Source organism: Lissotriton helveticus, chromosome 4_2 (assembly GCF_964261635.1).
Source record: "Lissotriton helveticus chromosome 4_2, aLisHel1.1, whole genome shotgun sequence".
NCBI lineage: Eukaryota > Metazoa > Chordata > Amphibia > Caudata > Salamandridae > Lissotriton > Lissotriton helveticus.
Genome location: NC_136064.1, coordinates 56,823,431 through 56,838,555, shown reverse-complemented (window position 1 = coordinate 56,838,555; position 15,125 = coordinate 56,823,431). Strand labels below are relative to the sequence as shown.

Sequence of the window (15,125 nt, the reverse complement as noted above, 5' to 3'; positions counted from 1 at the left end):
CTGAACTCATGGCGTAATCTCTGCACTTGTGGCAGAATCTCTACAATCATGGGTGAATCGCCACACTCGCGGTGCAAATCCCCGCACGCATGGTGGAATCTCTACACTTGTGGTGGAATCTCCACACTTGTGGTGGAATCTCTGCACTTCTAGCAGAATATCTGCACTTATGGCAGAATCTCCGCACTCATGGTGGAGTCTCCACACTCGTGGTGGAATCTCTGTACTCATAGTGGAATCTATACACTTGTAGCGGAATCACCGCACACGTGATGGAATCTCCATACTTGTGGTGGAATCTCCACACTCCTGGTGGAATTTCTACACTCATGGTGGAATCTCTGCACTAATGGCGGAATCTCTACACTCCTGGTGGGATCTCCGCATCAATAGTGGAATCTCCACACTTGTGTCGGAATCTCCACACGTGGCGCAATCCCAACACTCATGGTGGAATCTCTGCACTCATGGTGGAATCACCACACTTGTGGTGGAATCTCCCACCCTCCCGCGGGGAAATCTCCACATTTGTGGCGGAATCTCCATACTCGTGGTGGTAGCTCTGCACTGATGGCGGAATCTCTGCACTTATGGCGGAATCTCTGCACTTGTGGCAGAATCTCTGAACTCATGGCAGAATCTCTGCACTTGTGGCATAATTTCTGCACTCATGGTGGAATCGCCACACTCGTGGTGGAATCCCAGCACGCATGGTCGAATCTCTACACTTGTGGTGAAATCTCCACACTTGTGGTGGAAGCTCTGCACTCATGGTGGAATCTCTGCACGTAAGGCAGAATCTCCGCACTCATGGTGGAATCAAAACACTAGTGGTGGAATCTTGGCACTCATGGTGGAATCTCCTCACTTCTGGCGGAATCTCTGCACTTATGGCGGAATTTCTGCACTCATGGCAGAATCTCTCCACTAGTGGTGGAATCTCCACACTTGTGGTGTTATCTCTGCACTTGTGGCAGAATCTCTGCACTCATGGTGGAATCGCCACACTCGTGGTGGAATCCCAGCACGCATGGTCGAATCTCTACACTTGTGGTGAAATCTCCACACTTGTGGTGGAAGCTCTGCACTCATGGTGGAATCTCTGCACGTAAGGCAGAATCTCCGCACTCATGGTGGAATCTCCACACTCGTGGTGTTATCTCTGCACTTGTGGCAGAATCTCTGAACTCAAGGTGTAATCTCTGCACTTGTGGCAGAATCTCTGCACTCATGGGTGAATCGCCACACTCGCGGTGGAATCCCCGCACGCATGGTGGAATCTCTTCACTTGTGGTGGAATCTCCACACTTGTGGTGGAATCTCTGCACTCATGGCGGAATCTCTGCACTTATGGCAGAATCTCTGCACCCATGGTGGAGTCTCCACACTCATGGTGGAATCTCTGCACTCATGGTGGAATCTATACACTTGTGGCGGAATCTCCGCACACGTGATAGAATCTCCAAACTTGTGGCGGAATCTCCACACTTGTGGTGGGATTTCTGCACTCATGGTGGAATCTCTGCACTAATGGCGGAATCTCTACACTCCTGGTGGAATCTCCGCATGAGTGGTGGAATCTCCGCATGAGTATTGGAATCTCCACACTTGTGTCGGAATCTCCACACATGGCGGAATCCCAACACTCATGGTGGAATCTCTGCACTCATGGTGGAATCACCACACTTGTGGTGGAATCTCCCACATTCCCGTGGTGAAATCTCCACACTTGTGGCGGAATCTTCACACTTATGGTGGAATCTCTGCACTGATGGTGGAATCCCTGCACTTATGGTGGAATCTCTACACTCGTGGCAGAATCTCTGCACTCGTGGTGGAATCTCCACACTCATGGTGGAATCTCTGCACTTGTGGCGGAATCTCTGCACTCATGGCAGAATCTCTGCACTCGTGGCAGAATCTCTGCACTCGTGGTAGAATCTCTACACTCTTGGTGGAATCTCTGCAATTGTGGCGGAATCTTCGAACAAATGGCATAATCTCTGCACTCGTGGCAGAATCTCTGCACTCGTGGTGGAATCTCCGCACTCGTGGTGGAATCTCTGCACTTGTGGCAGAATTTCTGAACTCATGGCGGAATCTCTGCACTTGTGGCAGAATCTCTGCACTCATGGTGGAATCGCCACACTTGTGGTGGAATCCCCGCACACGTGGTGGAATCTCTACACTTGTGGCGGAATCTCCACACTCGTGGTTGAATCTCTGGACTGATGGCGAAATCTCTGCACTTATGGCGGAATCTCTACACTCGTGGCAGAATCTCTGCATGCGTGGTGGAATCTCCACACTTGTGGCAGAATCTCCACACTCGTGGTGGTATCTCTGCACTCATGGTGGAATCTCCTCACTTGTGGCAAAATCTCTGCACTCATGGCGGAATCGCTGCACTCGTGGTGGAATCTCCAAACTCATGGTGTTATCTCTGCACTTGTGGCAGAATCTCTGAACTCATGGCGTAATCTCTGCACTTGTGGCAGAATCTCTACAATCATGGGTGAATCGCCCCACACGTGGCGCAATCCCAACACTCATGGTGGAATCTCTGCACTCATGGTGGAATCACCACACTTGTGGTGGAATCTCCCACCCTCCCGCGGTGAAATCTCCACATTTGTGGCGGAATCTCCATACTCGTGGTGGAAGCTCTGCACTGATGGCGGAATCTCTGCACTTATGGCGTAATCTCTACACTCTTGGCAGAATCTCTGCATGCATGGTGGAATCTCCACACTTGTGGCAGAATCTCCACACGCCTGGCAGAATCTCCGCACTAGTGTTGGAATCTCTGCACTCATGGTGGACTCTCCGCACTCGTGGTGGAATCTCCACACTCGTGGTGGAATCTCTGCACTCATGGCGGAATCTCCACACTCATGGTGGAATCTCGACACTCGTGGGGGAATCTCCACACTCGTGGTGGATTCTCTGCACTCGTGGCCGAATCTTCACACTCATGGTGGAATCTCTGCACTCATGGTGAAAACTCCACACTTGTGCTGGAATCTCTGCACTCATGGTGGAATCTCCACACTCGTGGTAGAATCTCTGCACTCCTAGGTAAATCTCTGCACTCTTGGCAGAATCCCTGCACTCATGGCGGAATCTCTGCACTCATGGCGGAATCTCCATACTCATGGTGGAATCTCGACACTCGTGGGGGAATCTCCGCACACGTGATAGAATCTCCAAACTTGTGGCGGAATCTCCACACTTGTGGTGGGATTTCTGCACTCATGGTGGAATCTCTGCACTAATGGCGGAATCTCTACACTCCTGGTGGAATCTCCGCATGAGTGGTGGAATCTCCGCATGAGTATTGGAATCTCCACACTTGTGTCGGAATCTCCACACATGGCGGAATCCCAACACTCATGGTGGAATCTCTGCACTCATGGTGGAATCACCACACTTGTGGTGGAATCTCCCACATTCCCGTGGTGAAATCTCCACACTTGTGGCGGAATCTTCACACTTATGGTGGAATCTCTGCACTGATGGTGGAATCCCTGCACTTATGGTGGAATCTCTACACTCGTGGCAGAATCTCTGCACTCGTGGTGGAATCTCCACACTCATGGTGGAATCTCTGCACTTGTGGCGGAATCTCTGCACTCATGGCAGAATCTCTGCACTCGTGGCAGAATCTCTGCACTCGTGGTAGAATCTCTACACTCTTGGTGGAATCTCTGCAATTGTGGCGGAATCTTCGAACAAATGGCATAATCTCTGCACTCGTGGCAGAATCTCTGCACTCGTGGTGGAATCTCCGCACTCGTGGTGGAATCTCTGCACTTGTGGCAGAATTTCTGAACTCATGGCGGAATCTCTGCACTTGTGGCAGAATCTCTGCACTCATGGTGGAATCGCCACACTTGTGGTGGAATCCCCGCACACGTGGTGGAATCTCTACACTTGTGGCGGAATCGCCACACTCGTGGTTGAATCTCTGGACTGATGGCGAAATCTCTGCACTTATGGCGGAATCTCTACACTCGTGGCAGAATCTCTGCATGCGTGGTGGAATCTCCACACTTGTGGCAGAATCTCCACACTCGTGGTGGTATCTCTGCACTCATGGTGGAATCTCCTCACTTGTGGCAAAATCTCTGCACTCATGGCGGAATCGCTGCACTCGTGGTGGAATCTCCAAACTCATGGTGTTATCTCTGCACTTGTGGCAGAATCTCTGAACTCATGGCGTAATCTCTGCACTTGTGGCAGAATCTCTACAATCATGGGTGAATCGCCCCACACGTGGCGCAATCCCAACACTCATGGTGGAATCTCTGCACTCATGGTGGAATCACCACACTTGTGGTGGAATCTCCCACCCTCCCGCGGTGAAATCTCCACATTTGTGGCGGAATCTCCATACTCGTGGTGGAAGCTCTGCACTGATGGCGGAATCTCTGCACTTATGGCGTAATCTCTACACTCTTGGCAGAATCTCTGCATGCATGGTGGAATCTCCACACTTGTGGCAGAATCTCCACACGCCTGGGAGAATCTCCGCACTAGTGTTGGAATCTCTGCACTCATGGTGGACTCTCCGCACTCGTGGTGGAATCTCCACACTCGTGGTGGAATCTCTGCACTCATGGCGGAATCTCCACACTCATGGTGGAATCTCGACACTCGTGGGGGAATCTCCACACTCGTGGTGGATTCTCTGCACTCGTGGCCGAATCTTCACACTCATGGTGGAATCTCTGCACTCATGGTGAAAACTCCACACTTGTGCTGGAATCTCTGCACTCATGGTGGAATCTCCACACTCGTGGTAGAATCTCTGCACTCCTAGGTAAATCTCTGCACTCTTGGCAGAATCCCTGCACTCATGGCGGAATCTCTGCACTCATGGCGGAATCTCCATACTCATGGTGGAATCTCGACACTCGTGGGGGAATCTCCACACTCGTGGTGGATTCTCTGCACTCGTGGCCGAATCTTCACACTCATGGTGGAATCTCTGCACTCATGGTGAAATCTCCACACTCTTGGTGGAATCTCCATACTTGTGGTGGAATCTCTGCACTCATGGTGGAATCTCCACACTCGTGGTGGAATCTTTGCACTCATGGTGGAATCTCTGCACTTGTGGGGGAATCTCCAATGCATGGTGGAATCTCCACACCTGTGGCGGAATCGCCACACTCATAGTGGAATCGCTGCACTCATTGCGGAATCTCTGCACTTATGGCAGAATCTCTACACTCGTGGCAGAATCTACGCACTCGTGGTGGAATCTCTGCACTCATGGTGGAATCTCTGCATTAGTGATGGAATCTCCACACTCATGGTGGAATCTCTGCACTTGTGGCAGAATCTCTGCACTCATGGTGGAATTTCTGCACTTGTAGCAGAATCTCTGCACTTGTGGTGGAATCTCCACACTCGTGGTGGAATCTCTGCACTCGTGGTGGAATCGCTGCACTCTGGTGGAATCCCTGCACTCATGGCGGAATCTCTGCACTCATGGCGGAATCTCTACACTCCTGGTGGAATCTCCGCATGAGTAGTGGAATCTCTGCACTTGTAGCGGAATCTCTGCACTCATAGCAGAATCTCTGCACTCGTGGCAGAATCTCTGCACTCGTGGTGGTATTTCCACACTCTTGGTGGAATCTCTGCACTTGTGGCAGAATTTCTGAACTCATGGTGGAATCTCTGCACTTGTGGCAGAATCTCTGCACTCATGGTGGAATCGCTACACTTGTGGTGGAATCCCTGCATACGTGGTAGAATCTCTACACTTGTGGTGGAATCTCTGCACTCATGGTGGAATCTCTGCACTTATGGCAGAATCTCTGCACTCATGGTGGAATCTCCACACATGTGGTGGAATCTCTGCACTCATGGTGGAATCTCCTCACTTGTGGTAGAATCTCTGCACTCATGGTGGAATCTCCACACTTGTGGTGGAATCTCTGCACTCATGGTGGAATCTCTGCACTTGTGGGGGGAATCTCCAATGCATGGTGGAATCTCCACACCTGTGGCGGAATTGCCACACTTGTAGTGGAATCGCTGCACTCTTTGAAGAATCTCTGCACTTATGGCAGAATCTCTACACTTGTGGCAGAATCTCCGCACTCATGGTGGAATCTCTGCACTCATGGTGGAATCTCTGCATTCGTGGTGGAATTTCCACACTCATGGTAGAATCTCTGCACTTGTGGCAGAATCTCTGCACTCATGGTGGAATCTCTGCACTTGTAGCAGAATCTCTGCACTCGTGGTGGAATCTCCACACTTGTGGTGGAATCTCTGTACTCGTGGTGGAATCTCTGCACTCATGGGGGAATCTCTGCACTTGTGGCAGAATATCTGCACTCGTGGTGGAATCGCCACTTTCGTGGTGGAATCTAAACACTTATGGTGGAATCTCCTCAATTGTGGTAAAATCTCTGCACTCATGGTGGAATCTCTGCACTTGTGGGGGAATCTCCAAAGCATGGTGGAATCTCCACACCTGTGGCGGAATCGCCACACTCATAGTGGAATCGCTGCACTCATTGCGGAATCTCTGCACTTATGGCAGAATCTCTACACTCGTGGCAGAATCTACGCACTCGTGGTGGAATCTCTGCACTCATGGTGGAATCTCTGCATTCGTGATGGAATCTGCACACTCATGGTGGAATCTCTGCACTTGTGGCAGAATCTCTGCACTCATGGTGGAATTTCTGCACTTGTAGCAGAATCTCTGCACTTGTGGTGGAATCTCCACACTTGTGGTGGAATCTCTGCACTCGTGGTGGAATCTCTGCACTCATGGGGGAATCTCTGCATTTGTGGCAGAATCTCTGCACTCGTGGTGGAATCGCCACTTTCATGGTGGAATCTCCATACTCGTGGTGGAATCGCTGCACTCTGGTGGAATCCCTGCACTCATGGCGGAATCTCTGCACTCATGGCGGAATCTCCATACTCATGGCGGAATCTCTGCACTCGTGGCCGAATCACCACACTCATGGTGGAATCTCTGCACTCATGGTGAAATATCCACACTCTTGGTGGAATCTCCATACTTGTGGTGGAATCTCTGCACTCATGGTGGAATCTCTACACTCGTGGTGGAATCTCTGCACTCATGGTAGAATCTCTGCACTTGTGGTGGAATCTCCAATGCATGGTGGAATCTCCACACCTGTGGCGGAATCGCCACACTCATAGTGGAATCGCTGCACTCATTGCGGAATCTCTGCACTTATGGCAGAATTTCTACACTCGTGGCAGAATCTACGCACTCGTGGTGGAATCTCTGCACTCATGGTGGAATCTCTGCATTAGTGATGGAATCTCCACACTCATGGTGGAATCTCTGCACTTGTGGCAGAATCTCTGCACTCATGGTGGAATTTCTGCACTTGTAGCAGAATCTCTGCACTTGTGGTGGAATCTCCACACTCGTGGTGGAATCGCTGCACTCTGGTGGAATCCCTGCACTCATGGCGGAATCTCTGCACTCATGGCGGAATCTCCACACTCATGGTGGAATCTCGACACTCGTGGGGGAATCTCCACACTCGTGGTGGATTCTCTGCACTCGTGGCTGAATCTTCACACTCATGGTGGAATCTCTGCACTCATGGTGAAAACTCCAGACTTTTGGTGGAATCTCCACACTTGTGGTGGAATCTCTGCACTCATGGTGGAATCTCCACTCTCGTGGTAGAATCTCTGCACTCCTGGGTAAATCTCTGCACTCTTGGCAGAATCCCTGCACTCATGGCGGAATCTCTGCACTCATGGCGGAATCTCCATACTCATGGTGGAATCTCGACACTCGTGGGGGAATCTCCACACTTGTGGTGGATTCTCTGCACTCGTGGCCGAATCTTCACACTCATGGTGGAATCTCTGCACTCATGGTGAAATCTCCACACTCTTGGTGGAATCTCCATACTTGTGGTGGAATCTCTGCACTCATGGTGGAATCTCCACACTCGTGGTGGAATCTCTGCACTCATGGTGGAATATCTGCACTTGTGGGGGAATCTCCAATGCATGGTGGAATCTCCACACCTGTGGCGGAATCGCCACACTCATAGTGGAATCGCTGCACTCATTGCGGAATCTCTGCACTTATGGCAGATTCTACGCACTCGTGGTGGAATCTCTGCACTCATGGTGGAAACTCTGCATTAGTGATTGAATCTCCACACTCATGGTGGAATCTCTGCACTTGTGGCAGAATCTCTGCACTCATGGTGGAATTTCTGCACGTGTAGCAGAATCTCTGCACTTGTGGTGGAATCTCCACACTCGTGGTGGAATCTCTGCACTCGTGGTGGAATCGCTGCACTCTGGTGGAATTCCTGCACTCATGGCGGAATCTCTGCACTCATGGCGGAATCTCCACACTCATGGTGGAATCTCGACACTCGTGGGGGAATCTCGACACTCGTGGTGGATTCTCTGCACTCGTGGCCGAATCTTCACACTCATGGTGGAATCTCTGCACTCATGGTGAAAACTCCACACTCTTGGTGGAATCTCCACACTTGTGGTGGAATCTCTGCACTCATGGTAGAATCTCCACACTCGTGGTAGAATCTTTGCGCTCCTGGGTAAATCTCTGCACTCTTGGCAGAATCTCTGCACTCATAGTGGAATCTCTGCACTTGTGACGGAATCTCTGCACTTGTGGCAGAATCTCTGCACAAATGGTGGAATCTCCAGACTCGTGGTGGAATTTCTGCACCCATGGTGGAATCTCTGCACTCTTGGCGGAATCTCTGCACTTCTGGTGGAATCTCCACACCCATGGTGGAATCTAGTAGTATATGGAGATGACTATCCCAGGACATGGATAATGAGCTGCTGTCAATGGCATTGACACACAGGGCTAATGACTCTGATGCACCAAAACTGATACAGGGCCACTAACACAAGAGCAGCGGGATGCTGACACTGGGACAGTGTCAGTAGAACACTGACACAAGACACTGATACTTGGAATCTAACTGAAAGATTAACAAGGGTCCATGAGCACTGGGATACTGAAAGTAGAATACTGGGAGGGTGACACAATCTGACATGAGCATCAATACACACTCACAGGGACGCTGACAGATGATGAAAATAGCATGAGACACTTTCATGAGGTCACTGAAAGTAGAACAGAGGGGCAATGATGCAGTGACCTTGGGACACAGGTAAATGTAGACACCGACATTGAGACACTGATCATAGGGCACTTACTTTGGTAATGGGACACTGGGTCATGGGACAAAAGAGCATGTGACAGAGTGAACTCAAGGGGTCAAACACAGGGTTACTGACACCAGGACAAGGCACAAGGACACTGACGCGAGCACACTGAGGCTGGGCCAGAGAGACATGGAAATCACACCGAGAGATGGAGGACACGAGCACAAGCAAGACTGAGGCCCCGATAAATGATCAGAAGCTGTTTACACCTTCTTAGAATACAAAGGGGTACACCCCTGGTCAATGCTACACTTTATAAACACCACCTAAGTCGCACTCTTGTGAGAATGAAATCCAGTGTGGCTGATAGCGACAAGGGCTGTCGGTAAGCCAATGTGGTATTCTTCGGTCCCGTCTCAGTTTCTCTTCTCTTCAAAGACTTCTTCCTTAAATCTGCATTTCAGTGCAGAAATGAACGTGTTTCAGATCTATCTTCTCTGTGGAAAAGCAGCTTGACTTTTAAAAAGTTGTGTGCTCAGATCACACAGTGCATATGCTGCACAGGCCAGCGTGGCAGAGGTTCTGGCATTTCAGCCTTATCCACCAGGAGCTATCACCTGGCCCCATGTCAATGATGCCTTTACAGGTATTTTTAGCCAACAATGTTTTAATGAGAAGGAGAAACAGCCACTCATGGCTGGAAATGCACAAACTTTCCAGTACAAATAGTGAAGTGAGAAGCATTGGCATCATCCATGTATAGCATAAAGCCCTCCTGAGAAGTACTTACACTTATATCACCTGTGTAGTAAGAATGCTGGAAGGCCTTGCTACTGCGGTAAAGTATGGGTACTGTAGGGCAGGTGTGCTGAAAACTACTAGTGCTGTGTAGATCATCCTATTGAGGAAAAGTGTTCTTCTGGTCGGCATCATTTGTACCGGGACTCCATTGCTTTCTCATTGCCATCTCGTGTCAAACACTTCCACACTGTGGAAAAGTAAATTTTGCCATGTTCTGTGTCCCTACGCCTCATCCATCATGTGTTATGTGTGCATGACCAATATGCATATGTTATTCCCTATGCCCGATTAAAGACGCAATTACAGTTGTGTCCACCTCTAGTATGTTAGTTTCCAGTCCTCGTGAATACTACGAATATCAGGCCTATGTAAGTAATGTTGCCACGTTTCTCAGTGTGCACGTTATTCAATTATAAAGTCCCCGTTTCCAGGCCTCAAAAGGGCCCGGACCACAGATTCAACTCCTGTCTCCTGAAAGCCTCGCTGAGGAGCGACACAGCCCCCACCTGTATCCTCGACCCTTCACTCACTTCCTGCCTTGCAGTGCCCGGTGCAGCCCGGCTCTGCCTCTGAGTCTACCAAAAGTATGTTATAGTTCCTGCTATCAGTTCAGTCCTCCTCCTCTGCATTCCTGAGCTACTGAACTGCATCAATAGTTTCCATCATTGTCTAGCCTTCTCGTCTCCACGTTAGAGTAATAACTGTATTTAATAGTCATTTAATATTCTTCACGCACTACATGTAGAATAATGCATGGTCCAGTCTTAGAATCAGGTTAGCTTTTCCCCTCATGACTTCTAGTTTATATCAACATGTTCCCTAAACAGTAGATACCAGATAGGGTTTAGGTACATGTCGCTCCGACCCTCCAGACTCTAGTCTCTGCTCCTAGCACAGAGTTCATAGCCCCCAGCTTCTCCTAGTAACACGTCATTGCCAATTTTCGCGCACCATTAGGTTAGAGGTCCCGGCTCCTTAGGTAGCCCCCTCCAATGTTTCCGCCCATTCATGACATATTCTGTTACGTTTGCATCACATGTCTAAGTAAACTCCCAGTTACACCTCTTTTTACTGTTATCTCTCGAGACTGTTACATGTCACGCCTTCTGCTCCACCCACTGCTACGCCTACTGCAATGTAATGCTATGTGTTTGCGCTATGTATATAAGTCAATGTTTTGTTATTAAATGTTAGCGCGCTCATCCCAGACCAAGCCCCAGCAGCTGCTGGGCCTCTTTTCCCCTGCTGGGCCCCAGTTGTCCTGCTGGCCTCTGTCATTCTGTTCCTATGCAGGTTGTCCTGATCCTGTCCTTATGCTGTAATAAACCTGCAGAAACTCCTACTACCTCGAATCTTGACTCTTATTTATTGAGCTATCTGTTATGCTATAAGTCTAGTCAAAAATAGGGTATTATTTATTTATTTACCACATAATGGCGCCCGAATAGGGACTTGCCCTTTCCCCACGCGTCGGTGAAGCCACGCCGACCCCCTGACCCTCTGCAGTCGTGACGGAACCATACTGGCCAAGTGCAGATATTTCTGCTTCAAGTATCCCTCAGGCCCACGGAGGAGACGGAGGAGGCGGTCCAGCATCCGAACGAGACGGTGGAGGAACGCGGCGAGTCCCGACCAGAGCCCAAGCCGAGAGTCCAAGGTCCGAGGTATCCGGAGGTCCACCCGTAATTGAAGTCCGAAGTCCGAAGTTCGTCGTCGTAGTCCAGTCCCGTCCGAGGCCTTCCGTTCCGTGCTGCCCGGTGAGTACCATTGCTGGGGTAGTGTCTAGACAGGGTCAGTCTAAATTGACTCCTGGTCCGTGGGTTGGTGGTACCCAAGCCCACAAACGAAGTGTTCACCTAGGTGGATACGGGTCTTGATGTGTTCCTTTATGGGACCGGTATGTTCCGTACTGTTACAGCAGTGCATCCAGTAACTCTAGTCTGTTCCGTTCTCGAGAATTCTGTTCTGTTTCTGTTTTCAGTTTTTTCAGGTAGTATTCTGTTCGAACTGTTATTTATAATGTTGTTTAATGTATTTCCAATGTCGTGGTATGCCTGAATTGTTTTCCCAATTGTTATTGTTTTTCGTGTATTGTATTGTGTTCCGATTCAAGTTTAGAATGCCGCTCTTTTCCAAGTTACGTCAGTTAAAAACTAGAAAGGGTCTGCTGGAAGCAGCAGTTCCTGTTCCGCCTAGGGACAGTCCAGGTCACTTTATGTATCAGAAACATGGCATAAGCGCCATATTGTATCTAGATTTATGGGTAGAGTATACCAAACAGTTAGAAGAAAAGTATAGATGGCCCGTATCGGGTACATGGGATGCCGAATGTATCATGCGAGTAGAAGAAGCATTATGGAAAAAGAAAGCCAGACAGTCACAGAAAGATGCCATCGAGTTATGGCGTAAGGAAGCGCATAGAAGAACGGAAAAGGAAGTCAGAAAGTCAGAGTTAAGTAGAGAATCCCAAGAACGAGCCCAAGAAAGAGAATTAATCGAGATAGGTGAACAAGTCAAAGCCGAACAGTCAGACAGACAGAGGCATGCCCTTATTAAGGGTATGTATCCTCTCCTTGCCGAAGGCTTGCCAAAAGCGACCCCAGAGGCACCCAGTAATTTCCCGCCACCGTTAGTTTCGACCAAGCTACGTCACAAACCGACCGCAGCTGATATTTTTATTTCGTCCTATTTGGACGACACAGTTCCAGAATATGCAAATCCTGTTCGCGCTCCGCCAGTCCCTGTAAATCAGGCACTTCCCGTTCCTCCTGACACCGGAGTACCTGTTACGGTACCCCCGGGTCAGCCCGCCGTACAAGTTCAGCCCACGTTACAATTACCGACTCTGCAAGCACGAAGAATGTCAGTCGACGATTCTAGTCTAGGGGCCGCAGGAGGAGGTCCTCCTCAAACCCCGCCGCCACACAAGCGTTTAACAGCACTCGAATTACATGCTCAAGCATCACAGCGTACTCCTAAAAGTAATAAGTCTGTTGCAGAAATCAGACAAGCCCTTGCCGAATGTGTCTATGATCCAGTTCCAGGCGAATATACTATGGTTTTATATTCCTTACGTGTAAGGAGAGTGACCGAGTATCTAGTCACCTTACCGAATATGAAAGAAGATCTAGACAGAATATATCGTTTCATCCGTACAGGGGATGATCCAGAAAGTATTGGCGAGATTATGTCTCAAAGGAAAGCCGAGATTCAGCTCATGATATTAAAGTTCCTGATCAATTGTCTAATAAGGGAACAAGATTACCCGTCTAAAGATCCCGCCGAGATGAGAATCCTAACAAGGTGGAGTGATAATATAGCCGAGGGTAAGCACAAGACCGTCGGTGCCATGGAGAGTATGTACAAGAAAATTCGTAAAGAAATAATAAGGTTACACGAACAGCGTAAAGCAGCACAAGTAAGCGAGAAAGAAAGTATCTCTGATCCTGAAGAGGAAGACGAGAATCCCGTCAGAATAGCGTATGTAGGAAAATCCAGATTTCCAGATCGCCATTTACGTCCAGAACCTAAGTCTATTTTTCATCATCCAGCACCAGAACGAGAGCCTTGCTCTCTAGAACAAGTATTTCAAGCTATCGATCACATTCTGAAATCACGAGTCGGTTATAGCGAATTAAGTACCATGCACGAACAAGAACTAGCCCGATCAGCAGTCCGATGGATTACTGATTCTACCACTTTTCCAGACGAAATAGTGGCACAAATGTTTCTGAAACTGCCCCCAGCCGAGCAGCGACTGGTGGGTATGTATATGATCCAGCACCTCATTACTCTGTATGAGGGTCAACATTCTGATCCAGGCCCGTTACATGATATCCTGAACGAGTTACTCCAGTACAGATGGAGAGGTCTAGGTACCGATTTAATTAGTGTCATTCTAGAACAGCGCCACAAGTATAGAACGTTCTTGAACCCGCATTTTGTTCATGTCTCACCCCCAGAAAGTAAACCCTTCTACATAGACAGACAGCATCCGTTACGAGAAGTCCACCCAGTCCAAGGGGCGGGTGGCGAAATGCAACGAGTGTTTGTATACACTCCAATTTCAAAGATGGAACTTCTCGAAATGAAGAAATTAATTCCCTGTCATGACAAAGATCCAGCGGGGTTCCATAGAGAATTAAAAGACATGCTCCGTATGGGAGAATACACTTACCCAGATGTCATTAAAATGTTAAAGGTTCTGCTACCCGCAGGGGTGTATGAAAAGTTAAAGGAAAAAGAATGGGAGGTGGGAGAGAAAAAGATCGATTGGGCAGCTCTAGAAGCTGAAGACAAGGCACGAGTACCAGGTACCGGTCTTGGAGATAAATGTAAAGAATTACCAGAATTATTGATTCAAGTTTTACCCAGATTATTGACAACAAGAAAAGAAGACTGGGATGCAATCTCAGCCTGTAAACAGAAACAAGATGAGGATATTAGTGATTTTTATTCTAGATTTGAGAAATGTTTTAGTATTAACAGTGGTCTCAAGACAAGTAGTGAGTCATACCCTCACCTTTTTGTTACTAAATTAGTCGAGAATTCAAGTCCACAAATTAAAAATCGAGTTTTGAAAGTCGAAAGCACCTGGCAAGCCAATACTCCGTCCCAGATGCTCCAGATGCTCCAGTATCACCAGAATAGAATCAGAGAAGAGCAAGAACACGAAAGAAAACGTATGAAAGACACGAAAATGAAAGTGCTAGTTGCACAATCTATTCCTCAAGACAGTCAGAAGAGGGGTCCGAATCAAGCCAGTCATCCTGCGGCTCCCGTTAAAGGGAACTGCAATTATTGTAAACAGCCAGGTCATTTTATAAACGAGTGTGCAGTTCTGAAACACAACATAGCTACTGGTAAGACCAAAGAAAGACCACGTCCGCCAAGACAAGAACAAGTTTCACAGACTCCTCAGTCACAGAATGCACAACAGACAGTTACAGTACCGCAGCCTATTGCTGCAACACAGCACGTTACATCACAGATGTACCAGTATGCACAGTCCGAGTATCCAGAGTACCAGTCATATTCATGAAACAGCCTAGAGAGGGAGGTAGGCTTGCCTCTCATCGAGATACCTGTAGACCAAGAAGGTCCCTATGTTCATAGTCAAGTATTAGGGAAAGACAGAAAGTTTTTGA

At 48.7% G+C, this 15,125-nt stretch overlaps 1 long non-coding RNA gene and 1 pseudogene across 2 annotated transcripts in view; both read right to left on the bottom strand.

Moving 5' to 3' along the window:
• The window catches only part of LOC144752194 (uncharacterized), a 659,734-nt gene that overhangs the window by 407,329 nt on the left and 237,280 nt on the right, over positions 1-15,125 (bottom strand). The window lies entirely within an intron of this gene.
• Positions 4,819-15,125, bottom strand: part of LOC144752142 (uncharacterized) — a 39,696-nt pseudogene continuing 29,389 nt past the window's right edge.